The sequence below is a fragment of the Triturus cristatus genome, chromosome 6, assembly GCF_964204655.1.
Source record: "Triturus cristatus chromosome 6, aTriCri1.1, whole genome shotgun sequence".
NCBI lineage: Eukaryota > Metazoa > Chordata > Amphibia > Caudata > Salamandridae > Triturus > Triturus cristatus.
In genome coordinates, this window is record NC_140589.1 from 999,020,496 (window position 1) to 999,042,331 (window position 21,836).

Genomic DNA, 21,836 nt, shown 5'->3' on the forward strand with positions numbered 1-21,836 from the left:
CCCCCTTTCCCTTCTTATATCATGTCCACTTCGGCCCCTGCCCTACTGCACAGCCTTATTGACTTGCTTAATTTTTCACTGAACTGGGAATCAGTTCCAATAAAATGGAAATCTGCAGGGGTTAATCATCCCATTCTTAAAGATCCCATGGCAGATCCTACAGAACTAGGACATTTAGACCTATCTCCCTGCTTCCTTTTCTGGGAAAGTTATGGAGACATTGGTGAATACACAATTGATGGCATTCCTAGAAAAGCGCCATCTGCTTGCCCCATCCCAGTCAGGTTTTCGTGCATGGCATAGCGTGGATACAGCACTAGTGGTAGTATTAGACAATATAAGACTTTCCCGTGACAATGGACCCTCAGCAATGTTGGTCGTATTGGATCTATAAGCTGCGTTCGACATCCTCTCCCATGCAGTCTTAACTAGTGACTAGAAGAGATTGGTGTAGGTGGGAAGGATCTAGGCTTGTTATGGAACTTTCTGAGTGGAGGGACACATATGGTGCAGTTAGAGTCCTTTGTCTCCTGAACTATATCCTTGGACAGGGGAGTGCCAAGGGATCTGCATTAAGCCCTTCTCTTTTTAATAAATACGTGGCGCCACTTGCACACATGATAACATCATATGGTTTTGATGTCATCTCTACAAAGATGACACTCAGCTTGTCATCACAATAGGGCCAAAGCCAGAAGATACTAAAGTAAGATTCCGAGACTGCATGAATCATATTGCTACATGGATGCAGCAGAATTGTCTGCAACTTAATGAAAGCAAAACTGAGGCCATACTGTTTGGGAAATCCCCACACGTTCTGGTCAGATGACTGGTGGCCTAAAAGTTTAGGCACTGTTCCCACTCCAAAGAAAGTGGTAAGAAACCAAGGAATTATAGTGGACAAGAAATTGTCCATGAAGGAACATGTAAACCACATCACAGGTACATGTTTTGTATCATGGGTGCTTTAAGGAAAGTATTTCAATCAATACCACTTCAATCAAGAAAATCCACAGTCCAGGCCCTTAATATTAGTGGCCTGGACTATGGAAACGCGTTAATGTCTTCCATGAATGAAGGGCTGTTTTCAAAACTGAAGGTGGTCCAAAATACTACAGCATGTTTAATATGCCATCTTCCACCCCTATCACCTTTGGTACCCATCCTAAGAAGCCTACACTGAATGCCAATAAAAAAGCGTGGACAATTTAAACTTCTCTGGTTTTTCCACAAATACCTATATGGCAATGGTCCTCAGCAGTTACAGAATAAACATAACTGGTATCTCCCCACTAGAAGTTTAAGGTCCTGCGGGAAACATGTGTTACATCCCCACCGGATTCGTACTGTCAGAAATGGGGGAAGATCATTTTCATATTAGGTCCCCCAATACTGGAATCAGCTCCCATAACATCTCTGTGCTAACATCGACAACAGACCATTCCAAAAAGTTCTTAAAAAATTTATGTTTTTACCTGTCTTAGTACTATTTCATTATCCTTTCCTTGCTCCTGTCTGAAGATATACAAGAGCGACTACCGACCCTTTCAGGGGGATTTGTAGCGCTCAGCAATAATAATCAGGATAATAACAATAATAATACTTTGAGCACAATATGGTTTGGCTTCTTCGCCTACTGTCGAATGAAAGGCCTTCATGGTAGTTGCCTGAGGTATTTGCATTCACAGGGTCTCAGGGGTATGAACAACAATACAATGAGAACTAGACTAGGGGAAATGCTTGCGGCAAAAGTACACGGTGCACAGGGGTTCGGGTTGCACGGTCCCCACAAGGAATACTGCTCTTAGGATTGCTGAAAGAGCAGATGGACCTGAGAGGTGCTCGGGAACCCACCTCCTGGGTTTCAGAAATCTTTGGATTCCTCAGGAGCTTGAGAGATGCAAACCGGTCAGATGTGTATAGGTGCCTCCTGCTGCAGGGGAGTAACTCCTTTACTCCAAGGGAGATTCTTCTGTCATCCAGCGAAGTGTAGACCGTCGAAGTACTTTGGTTTCTGCTTCCAGAGCTTAGTCCAGGTAAAATCCAGAGTCCTGTAGTCAGGTTTCCTACTTTATGCCCAAGGAAGGGGTTGGACAAACTCTGGGGACCCACCTAGGGGAGGGTCAGGACAGAGGGGTGGCTAAACCCATGTCCTTTGTCCAGGTTCGCACCAGAGAAGGAGCAAATAGCTCCTGCAACCGGTTTGAGCTGGACTATGCATGGGGACACCAAGTGTGCCCCCAGTGCGGACTTTCTGGCACAGTAAGAATGTACCCACCTAGCCCCAATACACTAAAGCCTGTCTGGGAGGTGGTCACAACTCCCTGTGACAGGAAACCTATTGTCAGGCCTTCCTCAGCTCGAGCTTGGCTCAGCAGCAGGAGGGCAGGCTCGTGTCTATGGCTGGCAGCATCCATTTTGTGATGCCCAGGTCGAGAAAGCTGATACCGGGTGTATTTCACATAAGTCCCTCTAGAAGGGTTGCATCATACCTCCCCCGCCAGTTACTGATGGGGAGTTATGATTCCAAGGTGTTTGACACCAAACACAACATATTTCTAAGCAGCCTTTTTAAATTTAGCATTTCCCGCGAGGTCATAATGCACTTAAATATATATGGTTGGCTGCATCACACACAACCCCGGAAACTAGGTTCCAGAGGGGCTCTTCTCATGCAGGGGCACCCTCTCACACAAAACCCAGCACCCTGCATTCAGGATTAATAAGGCCTGCCATAGGGGTGACTGATAGGTTTATATGTGCAGTGATTTAGAATAGATATAGGTAACCTATATCTAAGTAGGGGTGCATACACCACCTTACACAGGCTGCAGTAGCAGACCTGTGGTGTTATTTTGAATGGCCTCTCAGGGGTGGCACAATACATGCTTCAGCCCCTGGAGGTCCTCTGGGATAATCAAGCCAGGTCGGCATGACAGTGTAAATTGCACACACAGGCTCTGCAATAGCAGGCCCGAATCATGGTTAAAGGGTTACTTAAGTGGGTTCAACAATCAGTGCTGCAGGCTCACTAGTAGCAGTTAATGGACTGGCCCTGGGTACAGGAAGTACCACTTCACTTGGAACTCATAAGTAAATTAAATATGACAAATGGGGATGACTAAATATTGCAATGTTTAGGGGAGAGAGCACAAGGATTTTAGTACTGATTAGCAATGGTATTGTGCACAGTGTCCTAATGCCATCAGAAATAGAGGTCAGAAAAGTGGAGGAGGTAGGCAGAAAGTTGGAGGAAAGACCATCCTAAGGCTGTAAGTGTAGGAGAGTAGGATCTGCTTCTTATAGGTACCCCCACTTTTTTTATCTGATGTATCACTGTTTTCGACTTAGACTGACTGGGATCTTGCTATTCAGGACCCCGGTCCATCTGCTTTCTCCTCTAAATTGATTGCATGCACTTTAGGTACACTCCCGATTGGATACTGGGGTACCCTTATCAGTCCCTAGTATATGGTACACCATGTACCCAGGGCATAGGTACCCCAGAGGCCTCCCTGGGGCTGCATCATGTATTGTGCCACCCCTGAGAGACCATTCAAACTGACACCACAGGTCTGCTCCTGCAGCCTGTGTAAGGTGGTGCATGTACCCCTTACTTAGATATAGGTTCACTATATCTATTCTAAATTACTGCACATATAAACCTATCAGTCACCCCTATGGCAGGCCTTATCAATCCTGAAGGAAGGGTGCTGGGTTTTATGTGAGAGGGTAACCCTGAATGAGCAGAGCCCCTCTGCAACCTTCAGAACCTATTTTCCGGGGTTGTTTGTGATTCAGCCAACCATATATATTAAAGTGCATTATAACCTCGTGGTAAATGCTAACTTTAAAACGGCTGCTTAGAAACATGTTGTGTTTGGTGTCAAACACCTTGGAATCATACCTCCACACCAGTAACTGGTGTGGGAGGTACGATTCCACCCTTCTAGAGGGACTTATGTGAAACACTGGTACACCCGGAACCAGCTTTCTCGACCTGAGCATCACAAAATGGATGCTGCCAGCCACAGACACAAGTCTGCCCTCCTGCTGCTGAGCCAAGCTTGAGCAGGCGAAGGCTTGACAATAGGTTTCCTGTCACAGGGAGGTGTGACCACCTCCCAGACAGGATTTAGTGTATTGGGGCAGGGTGGGTGCACTCTGAGAGTGTTTGAAAGTCTGCACTGGGGGCACATTTGGTGTCCCTGTGCATAGTCCACTTCAAACCGGTTGCAGGAGCCATTTTCTCCTGGTCTGGTGCAAAACTGGACAAAGGACATGGGTGTAGCCACCCCTCTGTCTTGACCCCCCCATAGGTGGGTCCTCAGAGTTTGTCCCACCCCTTCCTTGGGTATAAAGTAGGAACCCTGACTACAGGACTTTAGATTTTACCTGGACTAAACTCTGCTACAGAAGGACCTTGATGATCTACACTTTGCTGGATGACTGAAGAATCTCCCTTGAAGTAAAGGAGTTACTCCCCTGCAGCAGCAAGTACCTAAATGCATCTGACCAGTTTGCATCTCCCAAGCTCCTGAGGACTCTGAAGATTTCTGCAACACAGGAGGTGGGTTCCCGAGCGTCGCTGAGGTTGATCTGACATCTCAGAAATTGTGGGGACCGTGCAACCCGAACCCCTGTGCAACGTGTACTTTTGCAGCAGCATATGCTTTTTGGCAACCCCTGGGGCTGTGCTTTGGGCTATATGTAGTCCTGACCCGTGCGGTATTTCCTCTGAAGGTTTCTGGCCAACACTCCACGAGTGTTCCATGGGCTGGTATTTTGTGATTCAGCGTGAGGTTCCTTTGCGATCCCTGTTCCGTTGGCCTGTGGGTCCCTGTGAAGGTAACTTTGACTTTCCTTGGGCTTTCCTGGTTACTCAAGAAGTGCCCTGACTCTCCATTGCTTGGGGAGTCCCCAGGACATTGCTGATCCTCACCGTAGCTTGTTTCCCCTGCCTGGGTGGGTTGCAGTTGCCAAGGCTTGTTGGTGTTCGATCCGGACACTAACCCCCCAGCACTCGACATTCTTCATGGGACAGCTTCTCTCCAGATGTTGGTCATCATCGACATCTCCTGGTTCCCGTGGCTGCAGAGCATCCTATCTTCTCACCTGAAGCACCCGACATCGTTGGGCATTCGTATACTGAGCCCCTGGTCACCCTGAAGTGACCCAGACTCTGTTCCCTCTGCTTTCAGGTTCTTCTCACCTCAGATCCAGGCTTGGATTCCATCGGACACTTTTCATCTTCCCAGCAGCAGCACTTCTTTGTATCACTCCATTGAAAACGACGAGGGTTTCCGGCACCATTTGACCCCTATGCACCCGGCTCCTCTGGGATAGGAAACACGGGTACCTTGGTACTCACAAGGGTGCTGGCCTTAGAACCTTCTATGTTGCAAAGGGCTTGAAGTCCTCTCCGAAGTGTCCTTCAACTGTAATTTGCAACCGCGACTTTCCCATAGGGTTGTACGGAGCTCGCGCCTGTGTTCTCACACTGCACCCGTCCTATGCGGGTCCCCTGTGTCAATACTTTGGATGGTTCTTTGGGGTCCCAGAGATTCTACATGCTCTAGGCACTGTGTCTAGTTAAGTCGTGGTCGTTATATCACTTTCTTAGTATATGGTTCGGTCTCCCCCTGGAGCCCCCTATGTATTGTGCTATTTACCGTCGTTCTAGTTATTTAATATTGTGTGCTTTGTGCTCTAATCTCATAAAGAGGTTAGTAGAGAGTGTTTAGTAATAAATACATATATTTTATATATCTCTTGTGTGGTTCTCCTTTCATTTGGTGATTCAGGAGGTTCTGATCTGGTAAAACAAGCTGCTTTACATTCCTTCGAGACTTAGCCTGAAGTCTGCTCTCCACAGCTACCACTAGATTAACTTTCTATAAAGGTTGTCTTTAACCTAATCATCAATTAGGGTTGTTTGGACTGATACAAGGAGCCCACTTTAATTAGTTGACAGCATATACCAGGCCAACCTTTCACAGTTAGTAACAGTAAGATGCCTAAAATTCAAAGATAGAGAAATCCAGATCACAAACTAATTTGACAGGCGCTATTTCATGCCTTTGTTGTTAAATGAGTGGTTGCCCCAAACACCATGACGAAAACAGGAGTTTACAGGTGATTATATGTGAGAAGAATGTTTGTGCACATTTGTTTGTGTGGCACATTATTGTGGTGGAGATGTGTTCTTTTGTTTTCGTGCTAGTGTGTTTTTGTGCAGCAATGTTGCAATTTGGGTTCGCTGTGTTGAAGTGCGGTGTTCTGTTTTGACTGTTCTGTTGTACTAAGTTACGTTTATATTGTTATGTTACTTTATGTGTGTTATTGTGTTATGTTATCTTATTTTCACTCGACATGTCAATGCATGCTGCTACATTTACAGTCTTTCAGCCAAAGCAGTACGTGCCCTGAAATTTCCTGTGACAAGCAACCCTTTATCACTGTCTAAGGTGATAAAATAGAGTTCCTCCAGATCTTCAACTACTGAAGACACCAATCAGCCCATATATGTGGCAGACACAGTTTGAATTAGCCCTCCAATAGGCAACATAAAAAAGGAGGCGGCTTGGCGGTGATATGCTGCTCATCCTTCATAGTTTTCTTCTCCCCCTCTTGCTAGCAACGCTTCTGACTTGCTGGTTTTCGGCATTGAACGCACCAAGACAAGCTCTTTTAATGGTCTTTTAATCTACCGCCCATCAAGACCGAGAGCAAATTTTAACAATGAGATGGTTGTTCTCCTGGAAACGTTTGCCCTCAAATCAGATTTTACCTTTCTAGGTGATTTGAAATTTTATTTAGAAAATAAAGTAGATAGGGATACCGAGGTATTGTTGGAAAACATGGCCAGTTTTGGACGTACTCAGAAAACAATAGGACCCACTCAAATTGCAGGGCACACCCTAGATAGAAATTTTACAAACAATGTGCATTTGGCTAAAATAGAGATTTTAGAAATGATCTGGACTCACCACAAAGCCTTAAGGTTTGAGTTAGGACTAGGGGTGGGCGGAATTTGCGGAATTAACCTTCGCAAATTATCGCGAGAATGTTTAAAATTATCGCAAGCAAGCAGAAATATCGCGAAGATGCGGAAGTTTTTTTCCGGCATGTTCGCGAGATTTTCTGCATGGTTGCGGGTCGCCAACTTACCCATGTGGTTGCTTGCGGGCGCGGCCATCTTGTTTTGAGTTGTTCTCGCGGTGCATGATCGCGAGAAGAAAGACGTGATCGCGCGACGCATGACGTCACTGCGGGCGCGAACTGTCGCGAGACAGCGCAAATGGCTAAAAACAATACAACATCTCATGGAGAACGCGACCGGATCAAGAAAACTTGTCGGCGAACGCAGGGATTCAGGTAAGGCGATCGCGCGCGCGCAAGAATGTATCATTTTACAGCGCGAGCAAGAAACAAATTATCGCCAAGCTGCGGAAACCGGAATTTTTTACATTTTCGCGCTCTCCGCGGAACGCAAAAATGTCAAATTATCGCAATTTCCGCGAACGGAACGAAATTTTTGCCCAGGCCTAGTTAGGACCCAAAGAAATCACCTCCATTACAAATCACAGGGCTAACTCACCGAGGAGTCATCCCTGGTATAAAATTGGTGTCATAGCTCTAAAAGACACTTTAGAGACAACTAACCCTGAAAGCTCTAATGACCCAGAATAACAAGCTGAGGCATACATTTTAAGTTCTCTAGGCAGTGCTGCACAGTATCTCTGGTCACCGTGGTAATTCCTCATTCTTAGTCCTCTAGGCAGTGCAGTACACTCAAAACCAAAACATATAGGTAAAAAAAATTGTAATTTACAGGCAAATAGCTCTAACTCTGAAAAATGTGAGAGCCATTGCATTACAGATGCTTGCTCTCTTTGGCAACCCTGCCTTTTATTTGGCTGCATGGGATCTGGGTGTAGAGGGCTGTGGTTATCCTGCCTGCTAACTCATATCTGCATACTTTCACTTCTATTACTTCCATTAATGCAGTGTGTGAGCGCATGGCATGCTGCACAAAGCAGGGCTCATAAACCCAGCCCACAGCAGACACCAGCGAGCAGGCGGGGGTGCGCGGTTCATTGGGGCTTGCAGGGGTAACATGCTCCTTGCATAAACAAGAGGGCTTGGATGTCTGCTTGAACATGCTCCCACCAACCACAGTGTTGTAAATTCAAAGACTGGGGGAAAGAATAGAGAAAACGATTCAAGAGGCTGGAGTGCGTGTGGCTGACTGCGGGCAATATGAGAAATGAGCAATAAGTAAGACAGGGGACAGGAGGGAGGAGGGTGCCCAGCGTGATCTCCTTAGTAATCAAAGCCAATAAGGAGCCCAGCCTATGATAATATCATCGGTGCAGCTGCTGCGAGGAGGCAGAACGGAGTTTTAACTGCCCCTTCCACATCCCAGCCAATGAGAGACGCCCGTACACTGACGGCAGAGCCGAGACAACCAGCTGTCACTAGGGGGGATTGGGGGGGCAGCCAAACGTAGTGAGGTCTGCCCCGGGCAGTTTGGAAGGAGCCTGGGCCAGCCGGATCGGCCATTTTGTGGTTTTGGGCTTTTTTGGGGTGTAGCCCAATTATAGCCCAAGCAGCTTAGGTACCCCTATGCTTATATAATCCTAAGAGGGGATTTGCCAGCCACCATTTTAGGTTTTGGTGACCAGGTGGCTGGCAGCACGGTAGCTAGTAATAGTTTTATTGGCTGTTTCGTTAGCTGTTTTCTTGGCTGTTTAATTAGCTGTGTTTAGTGAGTTACGCATAGTTATGAAGGATTATAAGGCCTTGGAGGTGGTGTGCCTGCTAAGCGAGGCAGGCTGCCTTTGAGACAGTTGGATGAGAGGCAATATATAGAAAACAGGTATTTAGACACATTTAAGTATGCCAGACATGAACAGATACAAATGGATGAAATTTTAGATGTGTTTTATTCTCTGTTGTGCTTCACACAGTGTAAACAGCCAACGTGTTCCGCCCCAACATGGGCTTCTTCAGGGCTGTAGTAATATAAAGCATGAGAACACTTGAAAAGACACAATTTTATGATATCAGAAAAACAGAGAGGAAAGAAATATATTCTAAAGAAAATCCAAAAGGACAAAGCATGTTCAAAGTGAAAGGGAACAAGCAAGGAAAAGGAAGAAAAAATGTGATAAAGGAGAGAAGAACCAGATAATGGTGCTCATCACCACGAGAGCGGAAAATTAATGTGATACTACCTATGCTTCCAACTCGAAAGAATACCGAGTGTGAGATACAAACTAACCCAGTAAGACAGAGTGCGCGATCCTGCTACTGCTAAAAGCCTGGCTTACCAATATGATGTATAAAACGGCAAATCCAATGACACGATTTATCCAACAAGAGTGAAAACGCAACGTTGACTCCTGAATATCGTAAAAAAGGACACATGAGCTGAACCCCTCAGTGGATTAAAAAAATGTAGCGTCACCCACACCATTAAAGCAATGAAAAGTGGCGGGACACCACATACCTAATATGTTAGTTCTGAACTCATGGTAGAGCAAAATAAAGAGGCTGTCCAAGATATGTTCCAAAGGTAGGTGCAAATCTTTCCTGCGTGGTAGTTGCCAAAACAGGAAAGAGAGAAATCTGTAAAAAACAGAAGGGGGAGTCTTCTATTGTTTGAGCTACATGTCTACCATATCGTAATGTGAGAGCGCGCATTCAATCGTTAACTGCAGGGCTCACAAGATTTCCCTATATGCAGTATAGTACAAAACAGTATGAGCTACTTCTTTTAGGATACGAGCAGGGTGTGTTTCCAAGAGCCCAATAATTAAGCTGTTTTCTTGGCTGTTTAATTAGCTGTGTTTAGTGAGTTAGGCATAGTTATGAAGGATTATAAGGCCTTGGAGGTGGTGTGCCTGCTAAGCGAGGCAGGCTGCCTTTGAGGTATTGCTGCCTTTGAGGTATTGATCCCTTTAGCTGCGGAGCTTTCGCGCCCTCCTGGGCGTCCTTCTGTAGGGGTGGTGGCTGCCATCTCGGCCTGCACGTCCCCTAGGCAGGCGAGAAGAAAAGCGGTGAGTTTTAGGGGCTGCTCTAAGGCCCGAAGAGCGGCCCCTTTCTCCCCAGACGTGCCGGAGCCTTGTGTGCATTTCTAGGCTCCGGCGAGAGTGTGCAAGGGCGGTTTTGGGGTTTGGGAGGTGGAGGGGGTTTACACCGTGGGGTTAGGCAGGGTGAGGGCCAGAGAGATTTAGAAGGGGAACTTGGGTTTGGGGAGTGGAGAGAGGAGGAAGGTAGAGGGAGTTTGAGCAAGGCCAGGGCTCAAATGGATGTTGGGGGAAAGAGGAGGGGATCCCGGGGGATTGGGAGACGGCCGGGTGGTAGCAATGCCTGGGAAGGGCCAGATATTCTCACCTCATGGAATGAGGAGGTGAGGGCCATTAGTAGAGTGGGTCAAGTGGATGCTTATCTTGCACAGGGAGGGTCAGTTGGTTTGGAGGGCAAAGGTTTAAATTTGAGAAGAGGGGGCAAGGGGGAAGAATGCGGGGGCAGCAGAAAGCTTGGTAGGGGTGGTTCAGGTAACAGGTCTTGACCAGGACCAGACAGGGTTAGACATGGCTGGACTGGAATGGAGTGAGGGGAGGGGGGGGGTTGAGTGACAGGAAAGTAGGTGATTTGTTTAAGGTAGGGTGTCAGTGGGGAGAGAAGACTTTGGGCTTAAATAGGAAAAGGAGAAGGAAGAATGGGGATGAGAATCAGAAGCCCGGCACACCAGACCAATCATTTATATTGCAGGGCAAGGACTCACGTCCGGGTGCGGACTTGGCAGAGCTGGGTGCGGCTTACTGGCGCCAAGTAGAAGGGAGGGTGGAGCCTCGCGCAGTGTACCTGTTGTCATCGGTTTTGCTGGCCCGAACGGTTTTGCTGGCCACAACACCTGACGGACCTCAGCGGTCTGCAGGACAGAAAACCAGCAGGAAAACGCAGTCAAAGAACTCAGCGGTGTACTGGAGGCGCGGAGTTATGGGCCATGTGGGGCCACCATGTGGGGTCGCGCGAAGGCGCAGATTTCGATGAGGAGAGCCTTGAGGAAGGCAAGCTTAGAGATGATTTAGATGGGGTGGGGGGATAAGAGTAACGCCTCTCAGTGTGTTTTTCAGGTTTCCAGAGGAGAGTCAGAGCCTACGGCAAGGCCAACCAAGTTGGAATCGACCGCGGTGCCAATAGAAAGGCGGACTGCAGCAACACGGGCACCCTCCTTAGAGCCAGGTAAAACATATGGAAAGAGGGAAGCGCTGGTAATGGTCTCCGTATAGACGGGAGGAGAGGGGATTTCAGGGGGGAAGTGGGTAGGTTGCTCAAGGGCAAGTATGTTTTAGACATAGGGGTGGGTACCGAGGAGGAAGGTAAGAAGGATCCGGACAAGCCAGTGATTAGCAAAGGCACAGAGAAATCTGATAAGGGAAGAAACCATAGGAGATAATAAAGATAAGCTTGAAATTAAAGAGTTGTAGATTAAGAGACTACCTTATATGGCAGTAACTCTGCCATTGGGGGCACATTTGATGCTGGCGACTGAAGAGCGCATATGGAAGGTGAATACGTTGAAATGCTGAAATTATTGCACAGGCAAGAAGGATCTAAAGAAGAGCAATGCGAGCTGGCTAAACGGCAAAGGGTTCCTCTGACCATAGAAAACTGGACAGCTGCTTTCTTCATTTATGTTAGTGTTTACTGGGAGAAATTCCCGGAACGCTGCGTAGCAATATTCAAGTATGTGGAGGTCATTCGCAAAGAGCAGATCACAGGGGGGGTTATGCATGGGCATAATACGATGAGTAATTCAGGGCTCATATGGCCTGGGATACTGAGGCAAAAATGGGGGGAACTTGAAACGGATTATGGCAGCACACAATTGGGTCTTCCAGGGGCATGGGGGGCCTGCTGGGAGTTCGATAAAGGGCAGTGCACACGCAAATTTTGCAGATTTCGCCATGAGTAATCAAAATTCAGGGGGAAACATCCCTTGGTCTACTGTTTTGGGGGTAGGAGGGGTTTTCAGCAAGGGCGCAGCAGTAGCAGCGGTGGGGGCAACACAGGGTGACAGCAGTAGCAGCATTTTTAGGGGTCAAGGGGAGCTAAGGGTTTTCTGAGACAAAAGGCTCATGCTCCAGTTAAGGTAGATGAATTGGAGGCAGGCTTACAGAGCTATGACGGCCAGAAGGCTGCAGAAGATCTAAGGAAAAGGTTCAAAGTGGTGTTTTCATTTGGGGTATGCAGCGCCTAGACACTGGCTTTGGTCAGAATATTTTAAGTCAGCAAAGAACATTCACAGGTTGGGCAAGAGAAATTAGACAAAGAGGTGAGGAAAGAGAGAATGGCGGGCCCTTTCCCAGTTTGGCCTCTGGACAACTTGATTGTGTCACCAAGAAAGAACCTGGACAATTCAGGCTTATTCAGCATTTATCATGGCCAGAAGGTTGCTCGGTGAATGATTTTCTCAATGAAAAGGAAGCTACTGTTTTTTAGTCGTCAGTTGACGTGACCATGTCACTGGTAGTGACGGCGGGCGCAACGGCGGAAATGGCAAAATGCGACATAAAATCGGCTTTCCGGTTGCTTCCAGTCCATCCAGATGATTGGGATCTTCTGTTTATCCATTTCTATGGTAAATGGTACGTGGACAAGGCATTACCGATGGGCTGTTCTATGTCATGTGCATTGTTTGAGTGTTTTAGCACCTTTCTGCAGTGGTTGTTTTAAAAAAGGACGGGGCACATGTTAGTGGCCCATTACTTGGAGGATTTTTTCTTTGTTGGAACCTCTTGCTCCACAGAGTGCCAGGAGGCCCTGGAAAACTTCAAAGAGCTGACGGAGGATTTGGGAGTGCCATTGGCACACGAAAAGATGATGGGCCCCAGCATGGCACTGTCTTTTCTTGGAATTGAGATTGACTCCAGAAAAATGCAAACCCAGTTGCCGGGTTATAAAAGGGATAAAATGCTGGAATTGCTTAACTGAAGGACGGGGCACATGTTAGGGACCCATTACTTGGATGATTTTTATTTGTTGGAACCACTTGCTCCACAGAGTGCTAGGAGGCCCTGAAAAACTTCAATGAGCTGACGGAGGAGTTGGGAGTACCATTGGCTCTAGAAAAGATGATGGGCCCTAGCACGGCACTGTTTTTCTTGGAATTGGATTGACTCCAGAAAAATGCAAGCCCGGTTGCCAGATGATAAAAGGTATAAATGCTGGAATTGCTTAACGCCATGCTGGCACAGGAAAAAGTAATGGTCAAAGAGATACAGGCCTTGCTAGGACATCTCATTTTTGCATGTAGGGTATTGAGAGTAGGGAGAACCTTTTGCAGAAGGCTAGTGAGGGCATTAGCGGGGAACAGATTGCCTCATCATCATGGGCCTTTCTCTGCAGGCGTAAATGAAGATTTGAGAATGTGACAAGTTTTTCTGCAAACTTTCAATGGCATTACACTGGCACGGGAGGGGGATCTCATTTGGAATGTGCAGATATTTTCAGATGCTGCAGGCAGCAAAGGGTTTGGCCTCTACTGGCAGGGGAAGTGGTGTGCCGAGCAGTGGCCGACAGAATGGAAGGAAGGGGGTAGGTCCATAGCATTTCTGGAGTTCTTCTCCTTAGTTGTGGCAGTGACACTATGGGGTAGTCAGCTTGCACATAGGAAGGTGACTTTTAGAGTTGATAATAGGGCGGTTGTAGAGATTGTGAACCGTCAGTCAGCAAGGGACGAACAAGTGTTACAGTTGCTGAGGGTTTTGTCCTAGGTTGTTTGCGTCATGACATAGCATTTGGAGCACTGCACGTCACAGGTTTGGACAATGACATAGCAAATCCTTTGTTGCGTTCACTTGGGGGAGATTCTGTGGGTTGGCCAAGGATGCCAACAGGAACCCGACGCCCATGCCGCAGGAGTTGTGGTACGTAGGCAACATAAGATGCTACAATTTGTTGTAGGATCACTGGCTAAGTCTACTAGGATAGCCTATATTCTAGCATGGAAGGAGTTTTGCTGTCAGGTGCCCAGCGGCACTTGAATGAGTTACAGTGAAGGGACGATGTGATTCAGTTTATCCTGGATATGATTGGAAAAGCCTTACCCAGGGTGTCAATTGCAAGGAAATTAGCGGGAATTACATTCATGGGTTAAATTCTACGGGGTTCCATGCCTTCAGTGGGTGAATTGGGCTCAAGGATGCTAGAAGGGTGGGCCATGGAGCGTGGCCAGCTGAATACGGTCAGGAGACCCTTGTCATGGCAATTGCTGAGCAGCGTAATACAGATTTTGCCTAGGATTTGTACGGACGCCTTTGAGTCATGTCTGTTTCCCACATTGATGGTTGATGTTTTTTGGTGCATTTAGAGTGTCTGAGTTGTTGGGGGACAGAAGGGGTGGGGGGCTTGGGTGGGAAGATCTGGTCTTGCGCAATGCGGGTATACATATATGGTTAAAAAAAATCCAAAAGGGATCAGAAGGGCAAGGGAAACTGGGTGTTGTTGCAGGCTCCATTGCCTAAGCTTACTTGCCCTTATAGATGGGGGCTTCACTGGCGAGCAGCATCCAAGGATATTGGGGAGTCCGTTTTTGTGCATGCGAATGGGAAAAGACTTACAGCCTTCCAACTGCTAGTGGTGCTGAGGAAGGCACTGAAGGAATTGGGCATACATGGTGCAGGTATTGGGGACACACTCTTTCCGGATTGGGACAGCATCTGAGGCAAGCAATAGAGGGTGGGGACAGTGTGATATCATGCGCTTGGAGAGGTGATCCTCAGATTGTTATAAGCAATACTTGAGCAGCAGGGATAATGTTCCTCGTTTCAGGTTCAGTGGCTGGCCCCCCTTTCGATGGAAATGTCAATCTGGGTTGTGGGACACTCCTTAGTGAAGTGGGCATACGTACAAGCACGAGAAAGTTATTTTGGACAGAATCTTGGTTTTAATAATAAACTCTTTAAAGTGTTATGGGAAGGAAAAGGGAGCATGTTTTGGAAGTAGCCGATTCCGTGTCTTAACGGTCTGCTAGTTGGGGGTCGGTGTCCAGACATTTTGGTCGTACATTTGGGTGGAAATGATTTGTGTAAAGAGAAGGGCATAGTCCTGAGGACACGCATGAAGAGGGACTTAGCACTTATTAAACAACAGGGGTCAGGGTGTTTTTGTGCTATGGACTGCGTTGTGCCCCGCCGGGTCTGGCGGTGGGCAGTTAACTCAGGAGCAGTGGACAGAGTAGAGAAGGAAATTAACACAGAGATGTCTCGTTTTTGCAGGGAATTGAGTTTTGGTAGAATTGTGCACAGGGACATTCATTTTGATGCAGTGGAATTTTTGGGATGAGACAGGGTCCACTTGTCAAGGCTGGGGATGGACCTTTATTTGTTGGAAATAATGGAGGCGTTAGCCAGAACGTTAAATGATCAGAGCCACCCTAGAAAGTAAGAGGCCTATAGGACAGGAGGTGACAAATGCAAAAACAACAGTTGATGGACAGAATGCAGAACAATGTCATACATTCACCCCAGTACAGAGATCTGGGCCTAAATCCATCCATTTTTGCTCACCATGCAGTTTCAGTTTGAAACCAGCCATATGCAAATCAGTCTTGACCCTGTGCCTCATTGGAACAGTCCACCCCGAACTGCCAAGCCAGGTCCTCCCTGGACTGGAAACAAGCATCCTAGGACCGGTTTCGGAGTTTCACCCCTCTTCAGCCAGGATAGCTTGATTCCAGTGGCATGGAGAGCACGGGACCCACTTCTGGGCAAACCCTTCCCACTCGGGGTGACAAATGCAAAAACAACAGCTGATGGACAGAATGCAGAACAATGTCATACATTCACCCCAGTACAGAGATCTGGGCCTAAATACATCATTTTTTTGCTCACCATGGCGTTCCAGTTTGAAGCCAGACATATGCAAATCAGTCTTGACCCTGTGCCTCATGGGAACAGTCCAGCCCGAACTGCCAAGCCAGGTCCTCCTTGGACCGGAAACAGGCATCCTAGGACCGGTTTTGGGGTTTCACCCCTCTTCAGCCAGGATAGCTTGATTCCAGTGGCATGGAAAGCACGGGACCAACGTCTGGGCATGCCCTTCCCACTCTGGGTGACAAATGCAAAAACAAAAGTTGATGGACAGAATGCCGAACAATGTCATACATTCACCCCAGTACAGAGATCTGGGCCTAAATCTATCTTTTTTTTGCTCACCATGCCATTCCAGTTTGAAACCAGCCATAGGCAAATCATTCTTGACCCAGTGCCTCATAGGAACAGTCCAGGCAGAACTGCCAAGCCAGGTCCTCCCTGGACTGGAAACAAGCATCCTAGGACCGGTTTCGGAGTTTCAACCCTTTTCAGCCAGGATAGCTTGATTCCAGTGGCATGCAGAGCACAGAACCCACGTCTGGGCATACCCTTCCCACTCTGGGTGACAAAAGCAAAAATAACAGTTGATGGACAGAATGCAGAACAATGTCATACAGTCACCCCATTACAGAGATTTGGGCCTAAATCCATCGTTTTATTTGCTCAACATGCCATTCCAATTTGAACCCAGCCATATGCAAATCAGTCCTGACCCTGAGCCTCATGGGAACAGTCCGGCCCGAACTGTCAAGCCAGGTCCTCCCTTTACTGGAAAGAAGCATCCTAGGACCGGTTTAGGGGTTTCACCCATCTTCAGCCAGGATAGCTTGATTCCAGTGTCATGGAGAGCACGGGACCCACATCTGGGCATACCCATCCCACTCTGGAAGGACAAATGCAAAAACAACAGTTGATAGACAGAATGCAGAACAATGTCATACATTCATCCAAGTAAAGAGAGCTGGGCATGTCATACATTCACCCCATTACAGAGATCTGGGCCTAAATCCATCGTTTTTTTGCTCACCCTGCCGTTACAGTTAGAACCAAGCCATATGCAAATCAGTCTTGACCTTGTGCCTCATGGGAACAGTCCAGCCCGAACTGCCAAACCAGGTCCTCCCTGGACTGGAAACAAGCATCCTAGGATCAGTTTCAGGGTTTCACCCCTCTTCAACCAGGATAACTTGATTCCAGTGGCATGGAGTGCATGGGACCCACGTCTGGGCATACCCTTCCCACTCGGGGTGACAAATGCAAAAACAACAGTTGATGGACAGAATGCAGAACAATGTCATACATTCACCCCAGTACAGATATCTGGGCCTAAATCCATCATTTTGTTGCTCACCATGCCGTTCCAGTTTGAACCCAGCCATAGGCAAATCTGTCTTGACCCTATGCCTCATAGGAACAGTCCCGGCCGAACTGCCAAGCCAGATCCTCCCTGGACTGGAAACAAGCATCCTAGGACCAGTTTCGGAGTCTCAGCCCTTTTCAGCCAGGATAGCTTGATTCCGAGGCATGCAGAGCACAGTACCCACGTCGGGGCATACCCTTCCCACTCGGGTGAAAAATGCAAAAACAACAGTTGATGGACAGAATGCAGAACAATGTCATGCATTCACCCCAGTACAGAGATCTGGGCCTAAATCCATCGTTTTTTTGCTCACCAAGCCGTTCAAGTTTGAACCCAGACATATGCAAATCAGTCTTGACCCTGTGCCTCAAGGGAACAGTCCAGCCCGAACTGCCAAGCCAGGTCCTCCCTGGACTGGAAACAGGCATCCTAGGACCGGTTCGGGGGTTTCACCCCTCTTCAGCCAGGATAGCTTGATTCCAGTGGCATGGAAAGCACAGGACCCATGTCTGGACATACCCTTCCCACTTGTGGTGACAAATGCAAAAACAACAGTTGATGGACAGAATACAGAACAATGTCCTACATTCACCCCAGTACAGAGATCTGGGCCTAAATCCATCGTTTTTTTGCTCACCCTGCCGTTACAGTTTGAACCAAGCAATATGCAAATCAGTCTTGACCTTCTACCTCATGGGAACATTCCAGCCCGAACTGCCAAGCAAGGTCCTCCCTGGACTGGAAACAGGCATCCTAGGACTGGTTTGGGGTTTCACCCCTTTTCAGCCAGGATAGCTTGATTCCAGTGGCATGGAAAGCACAGGACCCATGTCTGGGCATACCCTTCTCTCTCGGGTTGACAAATGCAAAAACAACAGTTGATGGACAGAATGCAGAACTATGTCACACATTCACCCCAATACAGAGATCTGGGCCTAAATCCATCGTTTTCTTGCTCACCATGCTGTTCCAGTTTGAACCCAGCCATATGCAAATCGGTCTTGACCCTGTGCCTCATGGGAACAGTCCTGCACGAACTGCCAAGCCAGGTCCTCCCTGGACTGGAAACAAGCATCCTAGGACCGGTTTCAGGGTTTCACCCCTCCTCAGCCAGGATAGCTTGATTCCAGTTGCATAGAGAGCATGGGACCCACGTCTGGGCATACCCTACCCACTCGGGGTGACAAATGCAAAAACAACAGTTGATGGACAGAATGCAGAACAATGTCATAAATTCACCCCAGTACAGAGATCTGGGCCTAAATCCATCATTTTTTTGCTCACCAAGCCGTTCAAGTTTGAACCCAGACATATGCAAATCAGTCTTGACCCTGTGCCTCATGGGTACAGTCCAGCCCGAACTGCCAAGCCAGGTCCTCCCTGGACTGGAAACAGGCATCCTAGGACCGGTTTTGGGGTTTCACCCCTCTTCAGCCAGGATAGCTTGATTCCAGTGGCATGGAAAGCACAGGACCCATGTCTGGACATACCCTTCCCACTCGTGTTGACAAATGCAAAAACAACAGCTGATGGACAGAATGCAGAACAATGTCACACATTCACCCCGATACAGAGATCTGGGCCTAAGTTCATCGTTTTTTTGCTCACCATGCTGTTCCAGTTTGAACTCAGCCATATGCAAATCAGTCGTGACCCTGTGACTCATGCGAACAGTCCTGCACGAACTGTCAAGCCAGGTCCTCCCTGGACTGGAAACAAGCATCCTAGGACCGGTTTCGTGGTTTCACCCCTCTTCAGCCAGGATAGCTTGATTCCAGTGGCATGGAGAGCACGGAACCCACGTCTGGGCATACCCTTCCCACTCGGGTGACAAATGCAAAAACAACAGTTGATGGACAGAATGCAGAACAATGTCATGCATTCACCCCAGTACAGAGATTTGGGCCTAAATCCATCAGTTTTTTTTCTCACCATGCCGTTCCAGTTTGTACACAGTCATATGCAAATGAGTCTTGACCCTGTGCCTCGTGGGAACAGTCCAGCCTGAACTGCCAAGCCAGGTCCTCCCTGGACTGGAAACTGGCCTCCTAGGACCGATTTTGGGGTTTCACCCCTCTTCAGCCAGGATAGCTTGATTCCAGTGGCATGGAAAGCATGGGACCCACGTCTGGGCATACCCTTCTCACTCGGGTTGACAAATGCAAAAACAACAGTTGATGGACAGAATGCAGAACAATGTCATACATTCAACCCAGTACAGAGATCTGGGCCTAAATCCATTGTTTTTTTGCTCACCCTGCCGTTACAGTTTGAACCAGGCCATATGCAAATCAGTCTTGACCTTGTTTTTTCATGGGAACAGTCCAGCCCGATCTGCCTAGCCAGATCCTCCCTGGACTGGAAATAAGCATCCTAGGACCGGTTTCAGGGTTTCACCCCTCTTCAGCCAGGATAACTTGATTCCAGTGGCATGGAGAGCACGGGACCTACGTCTGGGCATACCCTTCCCACTTGTAGTGACAAATGCAAAAAACAGCAGTTGATGGACAGAATGCAGAACAATGTCATACATTTGCCCCAGTACAGAGATCTGGGCCTAAATCCATCATTTTGTTGTTCACCATGCCGTTCCAGTTTGAACCCAGCCATATGCAAATCAGTCTTGACCCTCTGCCTCATGGGAACAGTCCAGCCCGAACTGCCAAGCCAGGTCCTCCCTGGACTGGAAACAAGCATCCTAGGACCGGTTTCGGGGTTTCACCCCTCTTCAGCCAGGATAGCTTGATTCCAGTGGCATGGAGAGCACGGGACCCATGTCTGGGCATACCCTTCCCACTCGTGGTGACAAATGCAAAAACAACAGTTGATGGACAGAATGCAGATCAATGTCATACATTCACCCCAGTACAGAGATCTGGGCCTAAATCCATCGTTTTTTTGCTCACCCTGCCGTTACAGTTAGAACCAAGCCATTTGCAAATCAGTCTTAACGATGTGCCTCATGGGAACAGTCCAGCCAGAACTGCCAAGCCAGATCCTCCCTGGACTGGAAACAAGCATCCTAGGACCGGTTTCAGGGTTTCACCCCTCTTCAGCCAGGATAGCTTGATTCCATTGGCATGGAGAGCATGGGACCCACGGCTGGGCATACCCTACCCACTCGGGGTGACAAATGCAAAAACAACAGTTGATGGACATAATGCAGAACAATGTCATGCATTTACACCAGTACAGAGATCTGGGCCTAAATCCATCGTTTTTTTGCTCACCATGCGGTTCCAGTTTGAAACCAGCCATATGCAAATCATTCTTGACCCTGTGCCTCATGGTAACAGTCCAGGCCGAACTGCCAAGCCAGGTCCTCCCTGGACTGGAAACAAGCATCCTAGGACCGGTTTTGGGGTTTCAGCCCTTTTCAGCCAGGATAGCTTGATTCCAGTGGCATGGAGAGCACAGGACCCACGTTTGGGCATACCCTTCCCACTCGGGTGACAAATGCAAAAACAACAGTTGATGGACAGAATGCAGAACAATGTCATGCATTTACACCAGTACAGAGATCTGGGCCTAAATCCATCATTTTTTTGCTCACCATGCCGTTCCAGTTTGAACCCAGACATATGCAAATCAGTCTTGACCCTGTGCCTCATGGAAACAGTCCAGCCCGAACTGCCAAGCCAGGTCCTCCCTGGACTGGAAACAGGCATCCTAGGACCAATTTTGGAGTTTCACCCCTCTTCAGCCAGGATAGCTTGATTCTAGTGGCATGGAAAGCACAGGACCCGCGTCTCGGCATACCCTTTTCACTCGGGTTGACAAATGCAAAAACAACAGTTGATGGACAGAATGCAGAACAATGTCATACATTCAACCCAGTACAGAGATCTGGGCCTAAACCCATAGTTTTTTTGCTCACCCTGCCGTGACAGTTTGAACCAAGCCATATGCAAATCAGTCTTGACCTTCTGCCTCATGGGAAGAGTCCAGCCCGAACTGCCAATCCAGGTCCTCCCTGGACTGGAAACAGGCATCCTAGGACCGGTTTTGAGCTTTCACCCCTTTTCAGCCAGGATAGCTTGATTCCAGTGGCATGGAAAGCACGGGACCCATGTCTGGGCATACCCTTCTCACTCGGGTTGACAAATGCAAAAACAACAGTTGATGGACAGAATGCAGAACAATGTCATACATTCACCCCGATACAGAGATCTGGGCCTAAATCCATCGTTTTTTTGCTCACCCTGCCGTTACAGTTAGAACCAAGCCATATGCAAATCAGTCTTGACCTTGTGCCTCATGGGAACAGTCCAGCCCGAACTGCCAAACCAGGTCCTCCCTGGACTGGAAACAAGCATCCTAGGATCAGTTTCAGGGTTTCACCCCTCTTCAACCAGGATAACTTGATTCCAGTGGCATGGAGTGCATGGGACCCACGTCTGGGCATACGCTTCCCACTCGGGGTGACAAATGCAAAAACAACAGTTGATGGACAGAATGCAGAACAATGTCATACATTCACCCCAGTACAGAGATCTGGGCCTAAATCCATCATTTTGTTGCTCACCATGCCGTTCCAGTTTGAACCCAGCCATAGGCAAATCTGTCTTGACCCTATGCCTCATAGG